General features: G+C 41.0%; 1 long non-coding RNA gene across 1 annotated transcript; it reads right to left on the reverse strand.

Moving 5' to 3' along the window:
- Nucleotides 1-1518: 1518 nt before the first annotated feature.
- On the reverse strand, nucleotides 1519-6977 carry LOC142653081 (uncharacterized). Its single transcript, XR_012848044.1, has 2 exons — nucleotides 6902-6977; nucleotides 1519-3489 (listed from the first exon to the last, which is right to left on the reverse strand). It is a non-coding gene; the product is annotated as an uncharacterized LOC142653081 (long non-coding RNA).
- Between the last annotated feature and the right edge of the window lie 13101 nt (nucleotides 6978-20078).

The following is a 20078-nucleotide window of genomic DNA, read 5'->3' on the forward strand; positions in this document are numbered from 1 at the left end:
TCTATTTTCACAACGTTAGGAGCGGTTTTGGTTTATGCTAATGAGCTTTCTTAATGCCCAAGTGGGCGTACTTTTACTTTCGACCGAGTGGGCGTTGTACAGAGGAGTGCATGACGCTGACCAATCGGCATCATGCACTCCCCTCCATTCATTTACACTGCACTAGCGATATAGATATATCACTATGTGCAGCCTCATACACAAGCCCTAACATTACTACAGTGTCCTGATAATGAATACACATGAAATCCAGCCTGGACGTGATGTGTACTCACAATCCTGACACTTCTGACTCTTTTTTTGTGAGATTCCGGCAAGTGAAACCAAATCTCGCGAGATCTCGGAGCTAAACGAGATTTGGTTTCACTTGCCGGAACCTCACAAAAAAAGAGTCAGAAGTGTCAGGATTCTGAGTACACATGACGTCCAGGCTGGATTTCATGTGTATTCATTATCAGGACACTAGTAATGTTAGGGTTTGTGTATGTGGCTGCACATAGTGATATATCTATATCGCTAGTGCAGTGTAAATGAATGGAGAGGAGTGCATGATGCTGATTGGTCAGCGTCATGCACTCCTCTGTACAACGCCCACTTGGTCGAAAGTAAAAGTACGCCCACTTGGGCATTAAGAAAGCTCATTAGCATAAACCAAAATCGCTCCTAACGTTGTGAAAAAAGATTGTTTTTTTAAAATAAAAAGCATTACTGTCACCTACATTACAGCGCCGATTATCTTATATAGGAGACAGGACACTTATAATGTGGTGACAGAGCCTCTTTAAACAACTTGCATTTTTTTGCAGCGTTTTTTTACGGACGTTCTTGGAGCTGTTTTTCTATGGATTCAAAAAAAATTGGCTCCAAAAACGGCTCAAGAAGTGACACGCACTTCTTTCTCGCGGGCGTTTTTTTCCGCAGCAGTTTTTAAAAATGGCCGCGTAAAGGACGGCCCGTGGTAACGGAACGCCGTTTTTCCCATTGAAATCAATGGGCAGAAGTTTGAAGGCGTTTTTTAGCCGTTTTTCGAGGCGTAGGGCTGTACACCACCCAGGCCCACATTATATGCACAGACAGGCATGAAAGCAGCAATAGTGTGTAATATTACTGTATTTCTTAGTCTCCTCAGTGGCTTTCTGAGGCTTTTTAGAGTCCTGTTCCTGCTAAAAGGTTCAGCTGCTTTTTTCATCCTGTGGAAGGGTCAGCTGCGTGTTTGCCTGTATCTAACCCTAGGCAAAGCTGTAATATAATATGAACAGGATCTCTTCACTCACACACGGTCACTTGGCTGTTTCTTTGATATAAGATTTGATGATTTATTATCTCTCTAGCTGCAGAAGGAAGCTCTGTCTGAAGAAAGCAGATTACAGGGTCTGCAGAGCCAGTAACAGGCACTTCACTTAGCCAAATACATGGCAATACAGTGCAAGTCCGGTCTAGGAGATTCTGAAATCCACTGTAAACATGAACTGTACTTTATGTGCGACTCAAGTGATTGACATAAGAATTAAGGAATCATTTTCATCACATATAAAACAAATTTAATAAAAATAAAACAGTAAAAAATTCAACAGAAACACAACAAGCAATTTCATGATAAATTAAAGCGCTAAATAAGTTATAGACGTCTTCCACCAATTACACATTAACAGGACAGTGACAAATAGAAAAAAGCCTGGTCTGAACGCGGCCTAGCCTCCGTGCCTCGACTATGCCCAAGCTGAGGTTGGTTCACACGGGCAGATTTTTGCCCAGTGCAATCCTGGTTGACGATATAACAAGTCTATCTGCGCTTGTTAACATGCTCTTTTATATGCGGCGATACTTTACGGTCTGGGGATGATCGATCATTAATACGATCGTTCCGTTCTCATCAGTTTGCGTCATTGTCGGCAGCACATCTCTCCGTCATCTCTCAGCTGATGAACGAGAAATAGTTTTTTTTTTGTAGGCTGATCGATGATCGGTTTACACAATGGCCATAATCGGGAACGAGCGTTCTTTCAACTCGTGTAACGGGGGCCTTTACTAATCTCACTGCGTTAAAATTTAGGTTGTTGAGCACGGTGTCCCTAGCAACCAGATTGCCAGACAGACAAAAATTGGTAATAGAAGGAAGTGTGGATGGATCCTCCAAGGGACCTGTCTGATCGCCAGTAAAGGGTCAGGAAGGATTCTTTCCACTGTATGGCTAATTGGTCCAGGCCGTGGTACATGTACCCCAGGGAGTGCACGTCACGTTTCTGGGGGGATATTTGCACTATTCTCATGCTGTGCTTTTAATAGTATGATCATAGCCTTGGGGGTACTTTAATGTATTTATTTGAGCAGGGAGTACTTGGCTTGGGAACATTGAGAAACACCGGTCTAGGTAAGTTGACGGGTATGTAAACGTCTGCAACCATTTTCAATTGCTCCAATGAAAAGAAAAAATGAAGTAACATTTTGATTAGTCTCGGTTAAACATTTTCTACCGTTTTATGTATACAGCTTCTAAGCAGAGCTATGCGTCTCCATGGTTACAAACAATGCCAGTGGAGTCTGACCCTGCAGGTCTGCCTCTTCTTCTACTGTCCGTAGGTTAAGAAGAGGGAGCAGACGATCAGATTGCACACAGGGTATTTGTCTGTAATCTGTAACGATGGAGTCACATAGGTCTGCATGAGAGCTGTATACCCATGTGGTTTGTTTTTTTTACTTAAGACACTATTATTGTTTCCAACCCACTATCTCAAAGCGGTTTTGTTCCTGTGCTGCCAAAATATCTCAATCTGCGTTATTAATCAGATTTTTGTACAAATGTATTGATGGCCTCTTGAGATGCACTGAGGAGGGATCTGTGCAGGGATTTTACAGTCTTCATAATGTGCAAAGTATTTCTTGAGGATAATTTGATTTTATAGACACTTATGGTATATTTCCAAGTCACATCTGTAATTCAAGAAGTTGACATGTAGTAGTAATGAGTTTGTCAGATGTAGCACAGCTCAGTGGGTCATTGGTCATAACTTGCAGTGCTATCCTAATTTTTATTTGTGGTTTTACATAGGACTGCAGGGTAACCTTCTAAACTATTTTAAACTTAATGCATCAGGAGAACTCTCTAACAATGCAGCTCCAAAGAGTTAAAGACAAAGTCAACTCTGCTACATCTGCAGATATTTTCCAATATCCTATAGTGCTCGGACCCTTTACCAGTGTCCTAAATACTGTAACATCCACTGAATAATTTCTATTATGCTTGTATCACATACACAGACAGACTCTTTACTGCTCGCCTGGCACAAAAGGATCTTTTACTTTAAAGAAAAATCAGCAGCGCGTCAGAGTCTCCTGAGGAAATGCCATGTGAGTGTCTGCTTGGCACCAGGAACATCTAAGGTCAACGTTCAGGCCGCAGTGTAACATCATTCCCTGGATATAGGGTGCGGTGGCCAGGTTTATAGAATGGGGTCTGTACCATTCCAGTCCACGACTGCGCCTTTCCACCTGGAACAATATATACATAGATTAAAACTTTCGCTGCAAGAGGTTTCGGGGCACATATTCCACTTTTGACATTCACAAAAAAAAAAAATTCTAAAAAAAAATAAAAAAAATTATCCCCCATACCCATAGATTTTATTAAAGTAGAAACCTGACACATTCTCAAAATGCCACCCAGGAAAGGAGGTATAACATGAAGTAAAGTTCCTGCTGTCATTGGAGGCATCATACGCGGAGAGATGACAGTAACAGGCTAGGATATTCCTTCCTGCTCTCACTTGCAGCTTCCCCTCCCACCTCCTCCCCTACGCAGACACAGAAAGAGGATGTAAAACGATTCATCCTGCTCCCCGATCAAACGAGTGCCGCGCCGCAAATATTGAACCTAGAGCTGTGGTCCTGGTAGCATTTGAAAGCTGAGATTCTGGCCTCTTATATTCTAGTCACGGCAATTATTTCACAGCCAAGGATTTAGGTAATACGTCATGACTTTGAAGGGTTAAACAAGTAAAGTATAACTCTACTCTCAGCAACATTTCACAGAATCGATATAAAAAGTTCAGAACGTTTTTTTAATATCTTAGCCGCTGTCAAAATTCAGTCGGTTGCCTTTGGAAACGGACAGCGGTTTAGCTCCTCCCCGCTGTCAGACATGTGACCTAGCAGATTATTATTGTTGTTATTACATATTAGGCTTAAAAAGTGGAGATTTCCTTTAAATTAAAGAGCAGTCCACCTCAAACGGGGGAACAAAAAACAAAAACAAAAAAAAACCTCTTCCCCTTAAGACAATATTGTACATACCACATACAAGCCGGGAAACAACCAACATGGCCGCCAATGCATTTCCCGCAGAAGTTGTAAGTAATAATATCAGAAGGGGTGTAGGACCTACCATAACTAGGAGGACATAGGGGGGGATTTACTAAGACCGGCATTTCATACGCCAGTCTAAACACAGAATAGGTTGCACTAATATGCACCAAATTTATTAAGAGGCGTGTGGCTGTTTATCAGGCACATCTCCGACCGCCAGAAACATTTCTGCTATAAATCAAAGAAAAAATAAATTAGACCCCGCCCCCTTTTTCTAAGCACCACCCACATTTTGGTAAAGTGGCGTGAGGAACGCAAATTTGTGTGAAAAACTGCAACTTTTGGGGCATTTATGTCTTTTCTATGCCAGAAAACAGTCATAGAACGGTTAATAAATTCCCTCCATAATGTCTCAGGAAGCCGGATGATGACCCCGTGGGAGATGTAAGGTCGGCCATGTTGGATCCCACTCAGCTTTCCCTGAAACAAATAAAACTGTGAATATACTGAAAAGAATGTTCAACAAATTGACAGGAGAAAAAAATATAAAAAAATCTCGCCGGCAGTGGCAACATGTTGAGCCTTGTGGTTCTTCTTGTATTGTACGTTGCCTTCTTTCGGGAATGAGTGACGTGACTAATAGGGAACAGGGGGTGATACAGAACCCATGGTGGTCCCTCTCTCAGTACATAGTGTCTGTACAGTACACGTATCTGCAGAGCGCCCCCATAACGTTAACACAGCAGAAACCACAGTCATGCGCTGGGAACATCTGGATGTCTTCAGCTATAGGTTGGTCTTCTGACATTGGCTTTACATGGAGGCCAAGTATGCGGTAGATGGTTAACATGGGAGACACAGGAATTCTCCAAATCCAGTCCTTACTGCATTCATCCACCGCACCCAACTGGCGCTTCTCCACACCGACTTCTTCCAGTTACTAATGTATAATGGTCCAGCCAAGCCGTCAAAAACAGCAGAGGGGGTTTAGCTGCTGGATGAAATATTCTCCTTTTATTGAAAAATAGTATCTCAAGGAGTTCTTTACTTACTCCAGGAGCAGTGACAGTGAGCAGGGCGCACACTATAGCAAAAGGAAGCAACTTTACCATTAAAAATCTCCCACCATTTTGTGTATACAGCTACAAAACAGAGTTGCGTGTCGCCATGGTTACAGACTACAAACAATCCCTGTGTAGTCTGATCCTGCAGTCTGTGTTACTCTCTTCCATCTGCCCCTCCCTAACGGTCTGTAGGTTTTAAAAAAAAGAGGCAGATGCAAGAGAGTAACACATGACTGCAAAATCAGACTACGCAGGGATAGTTTGTAGTCTGTAACCGTGGCGACACATAGATCTGCAAAGCGGCTGTAGACACAAAACATAGGAGATTTTTAATCAAAACTAATTGCAAAGTTGCTTGATTTAATACTGAGGATTAATTTGAGAATCGGAAATGGTTGCAAAAGTATAGTCACCCTTTTAGTTTTGCAACTGGAATTAAAAAACTCCCTTTTATCCCTTACAGCCTTATGTTTGAGTAGGGGGGACTCTGCGTAGGGACCACCTGATTACTGTCATGTAAGTTGCTGCTGGGGAAGCAGTGGGGAAACTCTGGATGCAGCGTAAAAGAGGGCACTGTGTTGTTACTGCAAATTGTGGAAATGTTAACGAGGGCACTTTGGTGGCACTGTGGTGCAATTGTATATTGGGGCACTGTTGAGACTGAAAATGCTGGCACTGCTGAGGCTGCACAGTGGGGGGGCACCGGTGAGACTGCACATAGGGCAATGGTGAGACTGCAAATGGGAGGCACCGGTGAGACTGCAAATGGGAGGCACCGGTGAGACTGCAAATGGGAGGCACCGGTGAGACTGCAAATGGGAGGCACCGGTGAGACTGCAAATGGGGGGCACCGGCGAGTCTTCAAATGAGGTGCACAGGCGAGACTGCGATTGGGGGGCACCGGCGAGACTGCGATTGGGGGGCACCGGTGAGACGGCAAATGGAGGCACAGGTGAGACAGCAAGTGGGGGCACAGGTGAGGCGGCAAGTGGGGGCACAGGTGAGGCGGCAAGTGGGGGCACAAGTGAGGCGGCAAGTGGGGGCACAGGTGAGACGGCAAGTGGGGGCACAGGTGAGACGGCAAGTGGGGGCACAGGTGAGACGGCAAGTGGGGGCACAGGTGAGACGGCAAGTGGGGGCACAGGTGAGACGGCAAGTGGGGGCACAGGTGAGAGGGCAAGTGGGGGCACAGGTGAGACGGCAAGTGGGGACACAGGTGAGACGGCAAGTGGGGACACAGGTGAGACGGCAAGTGGGGACACAGGTGAGACGGCAAGTGGGGGCACAGGTGAGACGGCAAGTGGGGGCACAGGTGAGAGGGCAAGTGGGGGCACAGGTGAGAGGGCATGTGGGGGTTCAGTGGTGGCATTATTAAAGAAGAAATAATAGTAATAAAGAAAAGAAAGTAAAGGTGTTGCCGGCATGCATTTCATTATTACAAGTTGTGACCTAGTGGGGTTAGTTTTCTGAAATACACTCCAAGGTTGTCTAGCTCTGGTCTATGGTCTATGGTATATGATGGGAGCAGCACTTACTTGGTTCTGATGCAATAATCGAGGGGAGGAATAAGATCATCGTCTTTATCTTCCATGTAGGTACCAGATGTGTCTGAAAAATATGAATAGAACCAGAATACAGGATTATAACCTTAGAGTAAATCAATACATATGACATGAAGCGGCTGAGTCCAATATATTCCAGCAGTGCCCAAGGCTGAGGACTTGAGGAGTAAATCCCCTAAATGCCGCCCTATAGTGTTTACATATTTCACATTGCAGCAGTCAGACGGTCAGGAACAGAGAGGATTAATAGCAGCTGAAGTATCAGAGCAGCCGATAAATACAGCGGCTCACGATATTCATCTTGGCAGGTTCTATTCACTGCTTCACTACCCCTACAGCATGCCAGGGGGCAACCACGCACCGCAACACGTGAGATGGACCCGAGGTCTGCGGGGGTCACCAGTCAGCCGCAAACAGACCACAACCAGGGGCACAAGGAGACAATTCGACAGATTGAAGTACTGAAGCGTAGGAGGTAAAACTAGAGACACAAACCAGACCTCCCCTCCCCTGGGTGTCACACAACCCCCCCCCCCCCCCCATGTAGATAGTGCCTTTTTTACAGCCCCCCCCCCTGTAGATAACGCCATACAGTCCCCTCTGTAGATATCTACAAAGGGGGCTGTATGGCGCTATCTACAGGGGGGCTGTATGGCACTATCTACAGGGGGGCTGTATGGCGCTATCTACAGGGGGGCTGTATGGCACTATCTACAGGGGGGCTGTATGGCACTATCTACAGGGGGGCTGTATGGCACTATCTACAGGGGGGCTGTATGGCGCTATCTACAGGGGGGCTGTATGGCACTATCTACAGGGGGGCTGTATGGCACTATCTACAGGGGGGCTGTATGGCACTATCTACAGGGGGTCTGTATGGCGCTATCTACAGGGGGGCTGTATGGCACTATCTACAGGGGGGCTGTATGGCACTATCTACAGGGTGGCTGTATGGTGCTATCTACAGGGGGGCTGTATGGCGTTATCTACAGGGGGGCTGTATGGCGCTATCTACAGGGGGGCTGTATGGCGCTATCTACAGGGGGACTGTATGGCGCTATCTACAGGGGGACTGTATGGCGCTATCTACAGGGGGACTGTATGGCGCTATCTACAGGGGGGCTGTATGGCGTTATCTACAGGGGGGCTGTATGGCGCTATCTACAGGGGGGCTGTATGGCGCTATCTACAGGGGGGCTGTATGGCGCTATCTACAGGGGGACTGTATGGCGCTATCTACAGGGGGACTGTATGGCGTTATCTACAGGGGGGTCTGTATGGCGCTATCTACAGAGGGGGCTGTATGGCGTTATCTACAGGGGGGGCTGTATGGCGTTATCTACAGGGGGGGGCTGTATGGCGTTCTCTACAGGGGGGCTGTATGGCGCTATCTACAGGGGGGCTGTATGGCGCTATCTACAGGGGGGCTGTATGGCGCTATCTACAGGGGGGCTGTATGGCGCTATCTACAGGGGGGCTGTATGGCGCTATCTACAGAGGGGGCTGTATGGCGTTATCTACAGAGGGGGCTGTATGGCGTTATCTACAGGGGGGCTGTATGGCGTTATCTACAGGGGGGCTGTATGGCGTTATCTACAGGGGGACTGTATGGCGTTATCTACAGGGGTGCTGTATGGCGTTATCTACAGGGGTGCTGTATGGCGTTATCTACAGGGGGACTGTATGGCGTTATCTACAGGGGGACTGTGTGGCATTATCTACAGGGGGGCTGTATGGCGCTATCTACAGGGGGACTGTATGGCGTTATCTACAGGAGGGATGTATGGCGTTATCTACAGGGGGGCTGTATGGCGTTATCTACAGGGGGACTGTATGCCGTTATCTACAGGGAGACTGTATGGCGTTATCTACAGGGGGGCTGTATGGCGTTATCTACGGGGGGGCTGTATGGCGTTATCTACAGGGGGACTGTATGGCGCTATCTACAGGGGGTGTCTGTATGGCGTTATCTACAGGGGGGACTGTATGGCGTTATCTACAGGGGGGACTGTATGGCGTTATCTACAGGGGGGACTGTATGGCGCTATCTACAGAGGGGGCTGTATGGCGTTATCTACAGAGGGGACTGTATGGCGTTATCTACAGGGGGGACTGTATGGCGTTATCTACAGGGGGGACTGTATGGCGTTATCTACAGGGGGGACTGTATGGCGTTATCTACAGGGGGGACTGTATGGCGTTATCTACAGGGGGGACTGTATGGCGTTCCCTACAGGGGGGGTCTGTAGGGAACGCCATACAGCCCCCGCTGTAGGGAACGCCATACAGCCCCCGCTGTAGGGAACACCGTACAGCCCCCCCTGTAGGGAACGCCGTACAGCCCCCCCCTGTAGGGAACGACCGTACAGCCCCCCCCTGTAGGGAACGCCGTACAGCCCCCCTGTAGGGTACGTCTTACAGCCCCCCCCTGTAGGGAACGCCTTACAGCCCCCCCCCCTGTAGGGAACGCCTTACAGCCCCCCCCCCCCTGTAGGGAACGCCTTACAGCCCCCCCCCCTGTAGGATAGGGGATACATGTGTGATCGCTTGCAGCGATCGGGAGAACGTGGGACCGAAAGTCCCCCCAAGTTCTCCACGACTAACCTCTGACTTCCGGCGTCTGCGCAGCTCAATAAAAATGAAAGGAGCGCTGGTCACGCATGCGCACAAGCACGACCAGCGCTCCATTCATTTCTACGGAGCTGCCGACACAGACCCCGGAAGTCCGAGGTTTGTGACGGAGAACTTCAGGGGACTTTCAGTCCCCCGTTCTCCCTATCGCTGCCAGCGATCACACATGTATCCCCTGTCCTGTGGAGATCCTGTGGAGAGGGGATACATGTCTTTTGTTTAATGGCAGATCGGGGAGATACCTCCCTGCTCTGCCGTACTGTTAAGAGGTGTCGCGCTGTAGTAGCCATAGCGGCAGCTAGAGGAGCCTCCGGCCATGGTGGGGGCCCGTGCCGGCGGGCGACACGGGCCCCCTCATGCCGCGGGCCCCGTAGCAGCCGCTACTGCTGCTACGGCGGTAGTTACGCCACTATCTATAGCAAGAAGTATTATAGTAGTTACATTCTTGTATATAAGGGCAGTATTATAGTAGTTATATTCTTGTATATAGGGGCAGTATTATAGTAGTTATATTCTTGTATATAGGGGCAGTATTATAGTAGTTATATTCTTGTATATAGGAGCAGTATTATAGTAGTTATATTCTTGTATATAGGGGACAGTATTATAGCAGTTATATTCTTGTATATAGGGGCAGTATTATAGTAGTTATATTCTTGTATATAGGGAGCAGTATTATAGTAGTTATATACTTGTATATAGGGGGCAGTATTTTAGTAGTTATATTCTTGTATATAGGGGCAGTATTATAGTAGTTATATTCTTGTATATAGGGGACAGTATTATAGCAGTTATATTCTTGTATATAGGGGCAGTATTATAGTAGTTATATTCTTGTACATAGGTGGCAGTATTATAGTAGTTATATTCTTGTATATAGGGGCAGTATTATAGTAGTTATATTCTTGTATATAGGGAGCAGTATTATAGTAGTTATATACTTGTATATAGGGGGCAGTATTATAGTAGTTATATTCTTGTATATAGGGGCAGTATTATAGTAGTTATATTCTTGTATATAGGGAGCAGTATTATAGTAGTTATATACTTGTATATAGGGGGCAGTATTATAGTAGTTATATTCTTGTATATAGGAGCAGTATTATAGTAGTTATATACTTGTATATAGGGGGCAGTATTATATTAGTTATATTCTTGTATATAGGAGCAGTATTATAGTAGTTATATACTTGTATATAGGGGGCAGTATTATAGTAGTTATATTCTTGTATATAGGGAGCAGTATTATAGTAGTTATATACTTGTATATAGGGGGCAGTATTATAGTAGTTATATTCTTGTATATAGGAGCAGTATTATAGTAGTTATATTCTTGTATATAGGAGCAGTATTATAGTAGTTATATTCTTGTATATAGGAGCAGTATTATAGTAGTTATATTCTTGTATATAGGAGCAGTATTACAGTAGTTATATTCTTGTATATAGGAGCAGTATTATAGTAGTTATATTCTTGTATATAGGGGGCAGTATTATAGTAGTTACATTCTTGTATATAGGAGGCAGTATTATAGTAGTTATATTCTTGTATATAGTGGGCAGTATTGTAGTAGTTATATTCTTGTATATAGGGGGCAGTATTATAGTAGTTATATTCTTGTATATAGGAGCAGTATTATAGTAGTTATATTCTTGTATATAGGGGGCAGTATTATAGTAGTTATATTCTTGTATATAGGGGGCAGTATTATAGTAGTTATATTCTTGTATATAGGGGCAGTATTATAGTAGTTATATTCTTGTATATAGGAGCAGTATTATAGTAGTTATATTCTTGTAAATAGGGGCAGTATTATAGTAGTTATATTCTTGTATATAGGGGCAGTATTATAGTAGTTATATTCTTGTATATAGGAGCAGTATTATAGTAGTTATATACTTGTATATAGGGGGCAGTATTATATTAGTTATATTCTTGTATATAGGAGCAGTATTATAGTAGTTATATACTTGTATATAGGGGGCAGTATTATAGTAGTTATATTCTTGTATATAGGGAGCAGTATTATAGTAGTTATATACTTGTATATAGGGGGCAGTATTATAGTAGTTATATTCTTGTATATAGGAGCAGTATTATAGTAGTTATATTCTTGTATATAGGAGCAGTATTATAGTAGTTATATTCTTGTATATAGGAGCAGTATTATAGTAGTTATATTCTTGTATATAGGAGCAGTATTACAGTAGTTATATTCTTGTATATAGGAGCAGTATTATAGTAGTTATATTCTTGTATATAGGGGGCAGTATTATAGTAGTTACATTCTTGTATATAGGAGGCAGTATTATAGTAGTTATATTCTTGTATATAGTGGGCAGTATTGTAGTAGTTATATTCTTGTATATAGGGGGCAGTATTATAGTAGTTATATTCTTGTATATAGGAGCAGTATTATAGTAGTTATATTCTTGTATATAGGGGGCAGTATTATAGTAGTTATATTCTTGTATATAGGGGGCAGTATTATAGTAGTTATATTCTTGTATATAGGGGCAGTATTATAGTAGTTATATTCTTGTATATAGGAGCAGTATTATAGTAGTTATATTCTTGTAAATAGGGGCAGTATTATAGTAGTTATATTCTTGTATATAGGGGCAGTATTATAGTAGTTATATTCTTGTATATAGGAGCAGTATTATAGTAGTTATATTCTTGTAAATAGGGGCAGTATTATAGTAGTTATATTCTTGTATATAGGGGCAGTATTATAGTAGTTATATTCTTGTATATAGGAGCAGTATTATAGTAGTTATATTCTTGTATATAGGGGCAGTATTATAGTAGTTATATTCTTGTATATAGGGGCAGTATTATAGTAGTTATATTCTTGTATATAGGAGCAGTATTATAGTAGTTATATTCTTGTATATAGGGGGCAGTATTATAGTAGTTATATTCTTGTATATGGGGGGCAGAGTTATAGTAGTTATATTCTTGTATATAGGAAGCAGTATTATAGTAGTTATATTCTTATATATAGGAGCAGTATTATAGTAGTTATATTCTTGTATATAGAGGGCAGTATTATAGCAGTTATATTCTTGTATATAGGGGCAGTATTATAGTAGTTATATTCTTGTATATAGGGGGCAGTATTATAGTAGTTATATTCTTGTATATAGGGGGCAGTATTATAGTAGTTATATTCTTGTATATAGAAGGCAGTATAATAGTAATTATATTCCTGTATATAGGAGCAGTATTATAGTAGTTATATTCTTGTATATAGGGGCAGTGTTATAGAAGTTATATTCTTGTATATAGTGGCAGTATTATAGTAGTTATATTCTTGTATATAGGGGGCAGTATTATAGTAGTTATATTCTTGTATATAGGGGCAGTATTATAGTAGTTATATTCTTGTATATAGGGGGTAGTATTATAGTAGTTATATTCTTGTATATAGGGGGCCGTATTATAGTAGTTATATTCTTGTATATAGGGGCAGTATTATAGTAGTTATATTCTTGTATGTAGGAGCAGTATTATACTAGTTACATTCTTGTATATAGGGGGCAGTATTATAGTAGTTATATTCTTGTATATAGGGACAGTATTATAGTAGTTATATTCTTGTACATAGGGGGCAGTATTATAGTAGTTATATTCTTGTATATAGGGGGCAGTATTATAGTAGTTATTTTCTTGTATATAGGGACAGTATTATAGTAGTTATATTCTTGTACATAGGGGGCAGTAGTATAGTAGTTATATTCTTGTATATAGGAGGCAGTATTATAGTAGTTATATTCTTGTATATAGGGGGCAGTATTATAGTATTTATATTCTTGTATATAGGGGCAGCATTATAGTAGTTATATTCTTTTATATAGGAGAAGTATTATAGTAGTTATATTCTTGTATATATGAGCAGTATTATAGTAGTTATATTCTTGTATATAGGGACAATATTATAGTAGTTATGTTCTTGTATATAGGAGGCAGCATTATGGTAGTTATATTCTTGTATATAGGAGCAGTATTATAGTAGTTATATTCTTGTATATAGGGGGCAGTATTATAGTAGTTATATTCTTGTATATAGGAGCAGTATTATAGTAGTTATATTCCTGTATATAGGGTGCAGTATTATAGTAGTTATATTCTTGTGTATAGGGGGCAGTATTATAGTAGTTATATTCTTGTATATAGGAGCAGTATTATAGTAGTTATATTCTTGTGTATAGGGGGCAGTATTATAGTAGTTATATTCTTGTATATAGGAGGCAGTATTATAGTAGTTATATTCTTGTATATAGGGGCAGTATTAGAGTAGTTATATTCTTGTATATAGGAGCAGTATTATAGTAGTTATATTCTTGTATATAGGGGAGTATTATAGTAGTTATATACTTGTATATATGGGCTAGTATTATAGTAGTTATATTCTTGTATATAGCGGCAGTATTATAGTATTTATATTCTTGTATATAGGGGCAGCATTATAGTAGTTATATTCTTTTATATAGGAGAAGTATTATAGTAGTTATATTCTTGTATATATGAGCAGTATTATAGTAGTTATATTCTTGTATATAGGGACAGTATTATAGTAGTTATGTTCTTGTATATAGGGGGGCAGTATTATAGTAGTTATATTCTTGTATATAGGAGGCAGCATTATGGTAGTTATATTCTTGTATATAGGAGCAGTATTATAGTAGTTATATTCTTGTATATAGGAGCAGTATTATAGTAGTTATATTCTTGTATATAGGGGAGTATTATAGTAGTTATATTCTTGTATATAGGGGCAGTATTATAGTAGTTATATTCTTGTATATAGAGGGCAATATTATAGTAGCGATATTCTTGTATATAGGGGGCAGTATTATAGTAGTTATATTCTTGTATATAGGGACAGTATTATAGTAGTTATATTCTTGTATATAGGGGGCAGTATTATAGTAGTTATATTCTTGTATATAGGGGGCAGTATTATAGTAGTTATATTCTTGTATATAGGAGGCAGTATTATAGCAGTTATATTCTTGTATATAGGGGCAGTATTATAGTAGTTATATTCTTGTATATAGGAGCAGTATTATAGTAGTTATATTCTTGTACATAGGGGAGTATTATAGTAGTTATATTCTTGTATATAGGGGGCAGTATTATAGTAGTTATATTCTTGTATATAGGGGGCAGTATTATAGTAGTTATATTCTTGTATATAGGGGGCAGTATTATAGTAGTTACATTCTTGTACATAGGGGGCAGTATTATAGTAGTTACATTCTTGTATATAGGGGGCAGTATTATAGTAGTTATATTCTTGTATATAGGGGGCAGTATTATAGTATTTATATTCTTGTATATAGGGGCAGCATTATAGTAGTTATATTCTTTTATATAGGAGAAGTATTATAGTAGTTATATTCTTGTATATATGAGCAGTATTATAGTAGTTATATTCTTGTATATAGGGGGCAGTATTATAGTAGTTATATTCTTGTATATAGGAGTAGTATTATAGTAGTCATATTCTTGTATATAGGGACAGTATTATAGTAGTTATATTCTTGTATATAGGAGCAGTATTATAGTAGTTATATTCTTGTGTATAGGGGGCAGTATTATAGTAGTTATATTCTTGTATATAGGAGGCAGTATTATAGTAGTTATATTCTTGTATATAGGGGCAGTATTATAGTAGTTATATTCTTGTATATAGGGGCAGTATTATAGTAGTTATATTCTTGTATATAGGAGGCAGTATTATAGTAGTTATATTCTTGTGTATAGGAGCAGTATTATAGTAGTTATATTCTTGTATATAGGGGCAGTATTATAGTAGTTATATTCTTGTATATAGGGGAGTATTATAGTAGTTATATACTTGTATATATGGGCTAGTATTATAGTAGTTATATTCTTGTATATAGGGGCAGTATTATAGTAGTTATATTCTTGTATATAGGAGTAGTATTATAGTAGTCATATTCTTGTATATAGGGACAGTATTATAGTAGTTATATTCTTGTATATAGGAGCAGTATTATAGTAGTTATATTCTTGTACATAGGGGAGTATTATAGTAGTTATATTCTTGTATATAGGGGGCAGTATTATAGTAGTTATATTCTTGTATATAGGGGGCAGTATTATAGTAGTTATATTCTTGTATATAGGGGGCAGTATTATAGTAGTTATATTCTTGTATATAGGGGGCAGTATTATAGTAGTTACATTCTTGTACATAGGGGGCAGTATTATAGTAGTTACATTCTTGTATATAGGGGCAGTATTATAGTAGTTATATTCTTGTATATAGGGGGCAGTATTATAGTATTTATATTCTTGTATATAGGGGCAGCATTATAGTAGTTATATTCTTTTATATAGGAGAAGTATTATAGTAGTTATATTCTTGTATATATGAGCAGTATTATAGTAGTTATATTCTTGTATATAGGGGGCAGTATTATAGTAGTTATATTCTTGTATATAGGAGTAGTATTATAGTAGTCATATTCTTGTATATAGGGACAGTATTATAGTAGTTATATTCTTGTATATAGGAGCAGTATTATAGTAGTTATATTCTTGTGTATAGGGGGCAGTATTATAGTAGTTATATTCTTGTATATAGGAGGCAGTATTATAGTAGTTATATTCTTGTATATAGGGGCAGTATTATAGTAGTTATATTCTTGTATATAGGGGCAGTATTATAGTAGTTATATTCTTGTATATAGGAGGCAGTATTATAGTAGTTATATTCTTGTGTATAGGAGCAGTATTATAGTAGTTATATTCTTGTATATAGGGGCAGTATTATAGTAGTTATATTCTTGTATATAGGGGAGTATTATAGTAGTTATATACTTGTATATATGGGCTAGTATTATAGTAGTTATATTCTTGTATATAGGAGCAGTATTATAGTAGTTATATTCTTGTGTATAGGGGGCAGTATTATAGTAGTTATATTCTTGTATATAGGAGGCAGTATTATAGTAGTTATATTCTTGTATATAGGGGCAGTATTATAGTAGTTATATTCTTGTATATAGGGGCAGTATTATAGTAGTTATATTCTTGTATATAGGAGGCAGTATTATAGTAGTTATATTCTTGTGTATAGGAGCAGTATTATAGTAGTTATATTCTTGTATATAGGAGCAGTATTATAGTAGTTATATTCTTGTATATAGGGGAGTATTATAGTAGTTATATACTTGTATATATGGGCTAGTATTATAGTAGTTATATTCTTGTATATAGGAGTAGTATTATAGTAGTCATATTCTTGTATATAGGGGCAGTATTATAGTAGTTATATTCTTGTATATAGGGGCAGTATTATAGTAGTTATATTCTTGTATATAGGGGCAGTATTATAGTAGTTATATTCTTGTATATAGGGGCAGTATTATAGTAGTTATATTCTTGTATATAGGGGCAGTATTATAGTAGTTATATTCTTGTATATAGGAGCAGTATTATAGTAGTTATATTCTTGTATATAGGGGCAGTATTATAGTAGTTATATTCTTGTATATAGGGGGCAGTATTATAGTAGTTATATTCTTGTCCATAGGAGAGGATAGACGTGTGCTTGTGAGCTCCCTGTTAGGACTATGCATGGCTTCTGACCCAGGTGGAGGGGAGGGGTCCTGGGCTGATGATCCTGGGAAAGCCCAGAGTCTGGAGTTTGACCTGCAGCATGGAGATGGTGGAGGTGAAGATCTGGAAATGGTGGCTGGTGAGTCAACTGAATCTCATGATGTTGGTGAATTGTGCACAAAAATGACAAAGAAAAATATCTTTAAAATGGAAATGCAAGTTCGCAAATTGAGAACTGAAATTAACCAAGAGACTGATCCAAAGGCAAAGCTGATGAAATGTGAGTGTCTTGATGTTTGTACACGTGAGCTGGTGATATTGAAGGAGAGATTGCAGAAAGACTCATGCACAGTGCCCAAAATAAAGAACCGGGCAATGGAGAATAAAAGGGAGACTAGAGCCCAAACTGTGAAGAGAAAAAATATCATTGCAAAAAAAGACACTGACTATAAGACTGTGTATAATATTGTGGAGCAGGGAAACCCTGGAAGATATGAGTGTGCAGTGGCTGGAGGATCACATCTCTCATCATGTGTGGGGTCTGTGCAATCAGTGAACAAAAATGCTGCTAAAGCTGCAGAGAAATGTGTGCCAGCTGACGAGGGGTTAACTGCAGTAGACTCTATGTGCAGTACTGATGAAGTAAATGCGAGTGGCACTCCTGGGAGTGAGCAAGAAAGTGCCTCATGTCCTGACATTATAAGTGAGACCTCGCTCACCGCGGTGATTGACAGTCTGATATCTGATGAACCAGCGGCACAGGCTGAGGCGGACATTGCAGACCCTGTGCTGGAGGTTCAGCCGTCCGCAGTGTCAGTGAATGGAGTGCAGGTTACACAGCGATCAGGAGCAGACACAGGAGGATCTGCAGTACAATCAGCTGAGGAGAGGTCCAGTCCTGACCCACCTGCTGACAGACCTCAGTACAGGAGACTGTTCTCCAGCGTCACAAGACCGACTAACCCCACACCTCAGAGGAGGAACGCGGTCAGAATCAGGTACTCAGGACCAGAGGAAAACATCCCTTCCAGACTCTACATTGGGAAAGTTTTGTTGAAGGAGTTTATGAAGTTTAAAGCTTCTGAGGTGTTCGCTCTGATCCACGTTCCCTCCAGCAGGAATTATGACATCAGTTTCAAGCTGCAATATAGTCTAGACTTGTTCTGGAGTATTTATAACGATACAAAGGAGCACGCGATGTGGGAGCATCTACATGTCATCCAGCTGACTAAACCCCAGGTAGTCACCGCCACCGTCCTGTTCCAGTCTGAGGTGGTGGCTCTGGCAGATTTGCAGCACTGGTTGAGCAGATATTGTGAGGTGAAGAGACTGCCAACAAAGATCTATGATGAGGAGGAGATCTGGAATGGAGGATATTCTGTCAAGATCCAGCTGGTTCAGGAGAATGGAGTGACCAGACATCTGCCGCACTCCTTCTACCTGGGCTCGGAGAGAGGCATATGTTACTACCCTGGTCAACCGCGACGGTGCCATAGATGTGGGGGCAGACACCTGGCGTTCAACTGTTCCCGTATTAAGTGCTCACTATGTGGTCAGTTTGGGCATGTGAAGGACGAGTGTACAGGACCTGTCATCTGTAACCTGTGCTTAGGACCTGGACATACATTCCGGGAGTGTCCACATGCAGAACATAATAAAGAGGAGACCTTTAAAGAAACCATGGAGGAAGAGCAGGAGGATGTCTCCATATGTGTAGATACAACCCCAGAACCTGGAAGCCCCAGCGATGATGTAAGCCGAAGTACCAGAGACCCTGCTCCAGGGACGAATGTCCCATCTGTGGATGCTGCAGAAGTGTCACCAGCCACTGAAAATAGAGGTCATGCTAAAAGTAAAATATCCAGTCACTCTGTCACCAAAACATCTAAAAATCTGCCCAACACCATTAAGGAACCAGCTGATCCAGCTGCATCGACCAGTAAGGAACCAGCTGATCCAGCTGCAGCGACCAGTAAAAAACCAGCTGATCTAGTCGCAGCGACCAGTAAAGAACCAGCTGATCCAGCCGCAGCGACTAGTATGGATGAGGAGGGATTTCAGACGGTTAAAAGGAGAAGTAAAACAGATGATTCTTCGAGGAAAAAAATCACTGCTGCAAAGAAATCACCGGAGTCTCCAGTGCTGGCGATAACGGGGGGACGTTACTGTGCGCTGGGAGAAGATGACCAGGAAGAAGAAGCAGAGATGGAGCAAGTCTCCTCACGCAACCCAGACGACGAACCTCAGGATGAAGACTCTGACCCCCCAATGTCCACCAAAAGATGGGGTGTAACGGGACATAGCAGTGGAAGAAGGAAAAAAAGTAGGAAAGATCTGTAACCAGGATGATGCTGAAAATCACCTCCATCAATGTGAACAGTGTGAAGAATAGGAGCAGGCGGCAGGCGATATTCCAGCGTCTGTCTGACGACAAATCTGACATCATCTTTATACAAGAGACTTATCTGAAGAGCAATGCTCAGGTGTACGCAGCCAAGAGAGACTGGAGACACGGACCATCATTCTGGTCCTTTGGACTGGAACGAAATGATGGCGTAGGAATTCTATTTAATAATATGGATGTACAAGTGGAGAAAGTCCTGGAGCTCTGCTCCGGCCGCTGCCTGATGCTGGACTTTACCCTGGACACTGTACATTATAGAGTCATTAATATCTATGCCCAGCAAACCAGGAAAGAGAGGAGGGAATTATTCCAAAATATTAAGCCCTATTGTTTTACTTCTAAGGTCTTTATTTTGAGTGGTGACTTCAATAGTGTCTCCAGTAATGTGGATCGTTCCAGTAGTCACAAAAGATTGAGATATGATGAAAATTTTCTCAATAGTCTAGTCCAGCAGGCTCATTTAGTGGACCCCTATGGTCTACATTGTAGTCGTAAAGCCTACACTTATCATAAGGGAGG

Source organism: Rhinoderma darwinii, chromosome 5 (assembly GCF_050947455.1).
Source record: "Rhinoderma darwinii isolate aRhiDar2 chromosome 5, aRhiDar2.hap1, whole genome shotgun sequence".
In the NCBI taxonomy this organism is placed as follows: domain Eukaryota; kingdom Metazoa; phylum Chordata; class Amphibia; order Anura; family Rhinodermatidae; genus Rhinoderma; species Rhinoderma darwinii.